The sequence below is a fragment of the Tupaia chinensis genome, unplaced genomic scaffold (assembly GCF_000334495.1).
Source record: "Tupaia chinensis unplaced genomic scaffold, TupChi_1.0 Scaffold144426_1, whole genome shotgun sequence".
Classification (NCBI taxonomy): Eukaryota; Metazoa; Chordata; class Mammalia; order Scandentia; family Tupaiidae; genus Tupaia; species Tupaia belangeri.
The window spans coordinates 706,427-713,267 of NW_006204286.1; the positions used below are offsets into that span (position 1 = coordinate 706,427).

A 6,841-nucleotide genomic window follows, 5' to 3' on the forward strand; every position below is an offset into this window, starting at 1 on the left:
TGCCTTTTTTTTTTTTTTTTTTGGAGAGGTTTTTTTGCTACAGGGCACGTGCGCTCGCCAGACAGACAGAGAGATAGAGAGAGACAGAAAGCAAGTTATCACCCCCCGGGGGATGGTCACACCGCAGTCCCTTCTCCTCCATTTTCCTCTTGGGATCTTGGGTGCACACGCACATGCACCCGGCCTGAGTTTTAAGCCACTGGATCTGGAACACGAACTGCAGTAGACTACATGGGAGTCCAGTGACATAGCCATTACACTAACTGCTGGTCCCTTTAATTGCCATTTCTACATACAAACTACACGCTTCTCTGACATTAAGAAATAACTCACAGGGTGAGCAGGTGACATGGTGGTTAAAGTGCTGGACTCTCACATGACGAGCAGTGTTCAAGTCTCAGACCAGGCGCTTGAAAAATCACATCAGGCGAATATGCATGTGTTCCCAAAATCCTGGGAGGAGAAGGTATTGCAGCATGGTCATCCCTCTGACTAGTGATTTCTCACTTTACTTCTCACTGTCTCTGTCTCTCCCCATGAACACATGTAACCTATGGCTATATATATATATATGTGTGTGTGTGTGTGTGTGTGTGTGTGTACACAAACACACGCATAATCAGTTTCAAAGGTTACATGTGTAAGGAAAATTATTTCAGAAAATTATTTCCTAGCTATTATTCAGAAATAAAACAGTATTTCTTTTCTCATGCAAATCTTAATATTGTTAGATTGCTATTATAAAACTGAAACTAGGGACCAGCAGATGGTCTAATGGCTAGGTTGCTGGACTCCCATGCAGTCGACCACAGTTCAAGTACGGAACCCAGGGCTTAAAACTCATACCGGGCGCATGTACGTGTATGCCAAAAACCCAGAGAGGAGAATGGAGAAGAAGGGACTGTGGCGTGGCCATCCCCCCTGAGGGGTAATTTCTCGCTTTCTGTCTCTGTCTCTCTTTGTCTTTCCAGTAAACATGCACACTATAGCCAAAGTCTCTCAAAAAAAAAAATAAAAACCTGAAACTATATGGGATATTAGTAGTACAGTCTCATTATGGCCAGAATATTTAAGTCAAACTGTAAAAACAGATGACCTAATGGTTCTGATGTACACTTAGTTTATCTGTCACCACACAGGCATTGCCTTAGTTTGCTGGAATTAAAGCGCCCTTTTCAAATATTAAAACATTCGTGTCTTAAATACACATTAAATAGTGATTTTTAGTTTTTCTTTTGGAGAACAAACAAAACAAAAAAGTGAATGCCTGGTTTCTTCTATATCTGTTTTTAAAGAGATAAGTCAAAACCCAGACCACCATAATGCATGGAAAAGAGTGTGGTCTAACCTCACAAGACAGGGTAAGCAACAAAGTTAATTCTAGGGAGGAAAGTGCTGCACTGGACTTCAGACAATAACAGCTCTGATTTTAGTACATCCACCTCAGTTACAGGATCACTACAGCCTGACAGTTAAAAGTTAATTTTTTTAAAACATCTGGAAAGTGAAAATACTTCAATTGGATCATGGAAAAGAGTGTGGTCTAACCTCACAAGACAGGGTAAGCAACAAAGTTAATTCTAGGGAGGAAAGTGCTGCACTGGACTTCAGACAATAACAGCTCTGATTTTAGTACATCCACCTCAGTTACAGGATCACTACAGCCTGACAGTTAAAAGTTAATTTTTTTAAAACATCTGGAAAGTGAAAATACTTCAATTGGATATTCAGCTCTTGAGTCCTCAGGCATTCGGAATCACTCTACTATACCTAAGAATCTGAATTCATGCATTCACAACTTAACGCAGTTTGGAAATTTTTTTAAGTAATAATAGCTCATATGTTGTTTATTACGTATCAGGTACCACTTGTAGAAGTTTTGCAACTATTAATTTCCTTAATCCTTACAACAAGGCTATGAGGTAGGTACTATTATTCCCCTTTTATAAAAGAAAAAAAAATGGAAAGCAAAGAAATTAACCAAGTAGGTAAATGGCAGAAACAGGATTCAAGCTTAGGAGGTCTGGTTCCATGGTATATGCTCTTAATCATTATACTATACCATACATTATACAGACTCCTGTAAGAAGTTGAAACAGGGGCTGGCAGGTGGTATGATAGTTAAGGGCGCTGGACTCCTACATGGCTGACAAAGGTTTGAGTCCCGGACCTAGCAACTTGCTTTCTCACTCTTCCCACTCCCCTCCCCCGCCCCCGCCCTCGATCTGTCTATCTCATTCTGTCTCTCTTTGATCAAACAAAAATAAATAAAGTTAAATAAGTAAAAAAAAAAAGTGAATGTGTCAACTCATCTTAAACAAAATGAAGTTAAAACATTGAGTTAGATTCAACAGGCTTCATTCATTCAAAAAACTGTACACTATTCAAAAGATTATTTTAGAGTTAATTCAGTCTTGAAATACATTTGAGGGACCAGCAATTAGCGTAATGGCTATGTCGCTGAACTCCCATGTAGCCGACTGTGGTTCGAATCCTGGACTCGGTGGCTTAAACTCACATTGGGCGCGTGTGCATGCATGCCCAAAATCCTAAGAGGACAATGGAGGAGAAGGGATTGTGGTGTGTCCATTCCCCTGAGTAGTGATTGTTTATTTCTGTCTTTCTCTCTATGTCTTTATGGCAAGCGCATGTGCCCTGTAGCAAAAACATCTCCAAAAAATAAAAAAGTAATAATAACAAAAAGAAATACATTAGAAAACTATGGGTCTATATATATAGGACCATGACTAATAGTGTCAAAAAAAAGTAAGTTAAGAAAAATAGCCACAATGGGCAGCCACAGTGGCACAGCAGTAACGCAATGCTCTACAGTGCTAAAGTCATTACATGAGTCTTAGATTCACCTACCGAGGTCCCTCTGTGCACGTTTGGGACACATGCAGGAGCCCATGATCCTGGCTGGCTGAAGCTGGGGGAGGATCCACACTGTGAAGATCCTGTGGGAATGCCTGTCTTTTTCTCTCTCAGGAGAAATAAATGAATAAAGTAAAAATTTTAAATAGCCACAATGAGAGTCAATTTTTTTCTTTGAAAAATCCCAGTTAGGAGAGCAAGAAGTTTGAGATAGATGGCTGTTTACAAAGACATGTCTATCTGGACGATATAAAATTTAATGTGTATGAAGTAATCAAAGGCTACCAGCCTTAGTGAATATTATAAAACATAGTTTTATAACTATGGATATTACCAAATTAATTACATTAATTTAAGATTGCAGAAGTCATTTTTAAAAATGGTTGAAAATATTTTGGCTCCTTGAGTAGGTGTAATAAAGTAATGTACCTTCTTGTTCATTGTTTACCAGACTGTTTACATACAGAATACAAAGTTAAAACATTCAAACTGTTATAAATTCCAAACTGCTAATATAACAGTCAGAGAAGTTTATCATATAATTTGCTTGGCAAAGCTTTTACTATATTTCATATGAGGCCTAATTTGGGGGAAGGGAAAAGGATTAGGCATGAAGGGAAAAAGAAATCAAGAGAAATGACTAAAATCTACATTGAATGACTAAAATCTACATTAATTATTTCAGTCTAAACAAAGCTCCTTTTTACAAATTATTTCTCTGGTGCAGGAAAGAAAAATATAGTTTTTGTCCTACAGTACTTAATACCTTTCTGTGTCAATTAGAAATCTAATTGAAAGAAAAATTTAATTTATTAAGCACCTACTATGTACTAGCCAAAGTTCTAGCAGTAAACTGCATATGAGTGAAATATACAGAACTGAATAATGAGAAAAAAATTATGGAGCACCCATTTTGTAGAAAGCTATATACTACAAATTGTAGGAAAGATGGAGATGTCTTAAATTTAATACAACAAATTTTCCTATTAACAGATAAAAATTATTAGGTAGTTAATAACATAATTAAATTTTAATACCATATCAGGTTTGTATGAACTGAATGAACAGTCTATAACACATAAATTAATGCTTCAGTAATCACCATTCATTCTAAATACCAAGACTGGGATGTCATATAATGTTTGTGTAGTAATACTCTATATAGGTAATGAACAGTATTTCACGTTTTCCCTTACATCATCATATGGAGTATGAAAGTACATGCGGCAGGAAGTAAAATTAGATTACAACCCTTACAACAGTTATATTACCTAATCTGCACATTTAAATAATATATTCAAGTCAATGCAAATAACAGGACGGGGTTAGAATCAGAAGTTAATTCTCACACTGATACTTTTATAACACGTGGACACTCTTATAAGGTTCATGAAACATGAGAAAGAATTATATATTATGAATTCAGTTTTTGAGCATTCTCTTCTAAAATAGAAGGTAGTAAATTAATGAAGAATTGGAATTGAATAGTTTTATTACACAATTAAAAGAATACAAAAATAAAGGATAGAGAAATGGCAGAGAAGGAATAATGGCATGATCACGCCCCACTGGGTGGTGCTTCTCCCCTTTCTCTCCCTCTCTCTGGTAAACACACACACTTTTGGCAATTAAGAGAATACATTAATTTTCTGAAGATTTTTTTTTTTTTTGCCATAGGATATGTGTGCTCTCTGGAGACAGAGATAGAGAGAGAGAAATTGAGAAATACCCCCTGCCCCGGGATTACTGCATCACAATCCCTCCTCTATTCTCCTCTTAAGATTTTGGGCAGCCATGAACACGCACCCAATGATTTTCAAGCTTCCAGGTCTAGGATTTGAACCGTGGTCAGCCATGTAGGAGTCTACTACTTTAGCCACCATGCAAAAGGCTGGACCCAAGAGAACAAATCTTTAAAAGTAGTTTAATTACAACTATATACAATCACATTAATTTAATTGTATTAATCTGTAACAAAAACAAACTGAAACAGGAACAGTGGAGAACATGTGGAAGCCCAGCTAACAGACTTAGCCTTGTCAGCCTTAGATCTCTGTGTCCGGCTGCCTTTGTTTTTGTTTCATGTTTGTTTTTGTTTGTTTTATCTATTAATGGCAACCTTCGATTTAGCTTGAAAATAAACACACTTTATGTATTATTTTTAATTATAGCTCCTGGTGTGATACACATTTGTAACATGGGGAGAAAAGTGGATGTTGAGTGCATTTTTGTATCTAAATACGAAGATAATCTAGTATCTGAATTAGTTAGATTGAAGGGGGCTATTACTAAAATAGAAACTTAACTTGTGTAGTCAAGGTAACTCTAATATACTCAAAGGAGTCACAATAAATTCTCCATACTATAGGCTTAAATGTAAGTTTTAATAGCAGGTTATCCCCAAATTAAAAGTCTTTTCCTGTCAAAATGTGAGAAATAATGCAAGCAAGGACACAAAAGCATTCCATTGCTTTATTAACGACAATGCTCACTGATCTGTGAATAACCTGGAAAAAAATGAAGATTATTGAGTTACTTTACCAATATGTCCATCCATCACCAGAGAACAGGTTTCAAAATGATGGATTATCTTACCACCCTGCTGTTTATCCCATGCGACACTCTCCTCAAGGGAAAAACAAACAAATGATCATACAAACATAATCATGCTTACCCTCTATACTTTATGTACCATCTCTAGGCCTATATAACCTATTAACTAGAGAGAAAACTGTCTAAAAAAATCACATACGAATCATTCAGAAAATAAGGTATGTTGCTGTACTTACTTTATCCTCCAGAATTTCATACTTTATAAAAATTCTATTCAAACAGCAGTCCTCAAACTTTTCAGATATAAGCTTTCATTTATCTCCATATAGTTATTCTAATTTAATGAAGGCTCTCAATTAAGACAGTACATCTCAGTGATTTCGAATCTTTTTGTTTTTTATTTGTTGTTTTCAGGAGAGGGAAGGAGTCATAGGCTATCCTGAAACAGTGATAGAAACTAAATTCTTGTCCTATTAAAATGAAGTTTATACATTATAAACACAAAATCTACCATACAATTTCAGGGTGGGTGTTTACCTTCAAATTCCTGAAACCCAAATGACCGATTCCAGACACTGGACATTAACTTAAGAACTCCTGAATGTATAGAACTCTTCTTACTCTACCAAGCTTCCATTATTGTCTATTTTAAGCTGAGAAATAAATTTGTTTATGTTATATTTGAAGATATACAGATAAAAAGAAATTTACATTAATTTTTTAAATTTGGGGATTAAAAAAGTTAGAAGAATATATATTAAAATGTTCCGTGTATTACTGTTAACATGTGATGGGACTTAAGTTAATTTTTTATAATAATAATAATAAATATTGGGCCAACCCAGTGGTTAATGGAGCCAGATCCAACAAGGCTAACCATGGTTTATGTCCCACCCATGGCAGCTGGAAGGATACACTGGGTGTGAGTGCATGAATGCCCCAAATCCCGACAAGATGGAGAAATAGAGAAGGGATTGCTGGGTAATCCTTCCACATGGGGAGTATTCTCTCCCTCCCTCTGTCCCCCTCTCTCCCTGTGGTGAACATACATGCCCTCTGGAAATTAAAAAAAAAAAATTATACCTCTATTCTTGTTTTCTAAAATTTCTGCATATAAATTATATTTTTTCCATAGTGAACACAATTTTCATTTTCAAACAGTAACACCATCAAAAGGAAAAAGGTTATGTAAATTATGGTGCATACATCCAGATATGAGACTACCTAGTCATTTAAATTTTTAAAGTACGTATAAATGTACACATTTATACACAGATGTCTGTATAAGCATAGGAAAGGTAGGAAGGCAAGCAGCCAAGTCAATGATGGTTAATACTAAGGGGGAAAACTGCAGGTGGGAAATGGGGCTTGTACTTCTTTTAAAATTGAGGATATAAATGTATATGTATGTGCG

At 36.0% G+C, this 6,841-nt stretch overlaps 1 protein-coding gene across 1 annotated transcript in view; it reads right to left on the reverse strand.

The window, feature by feature from the left end:
- The window catches only part of CHM (CHM Rab escort protein), a 225,283-nt gene that overhangs the window by 91,221 nt on the left and 127,221 nt on the right, over positions 1-6,841 (reverse strand). The gene's annotated exons all lie outside the window — the stretch shown is intronic.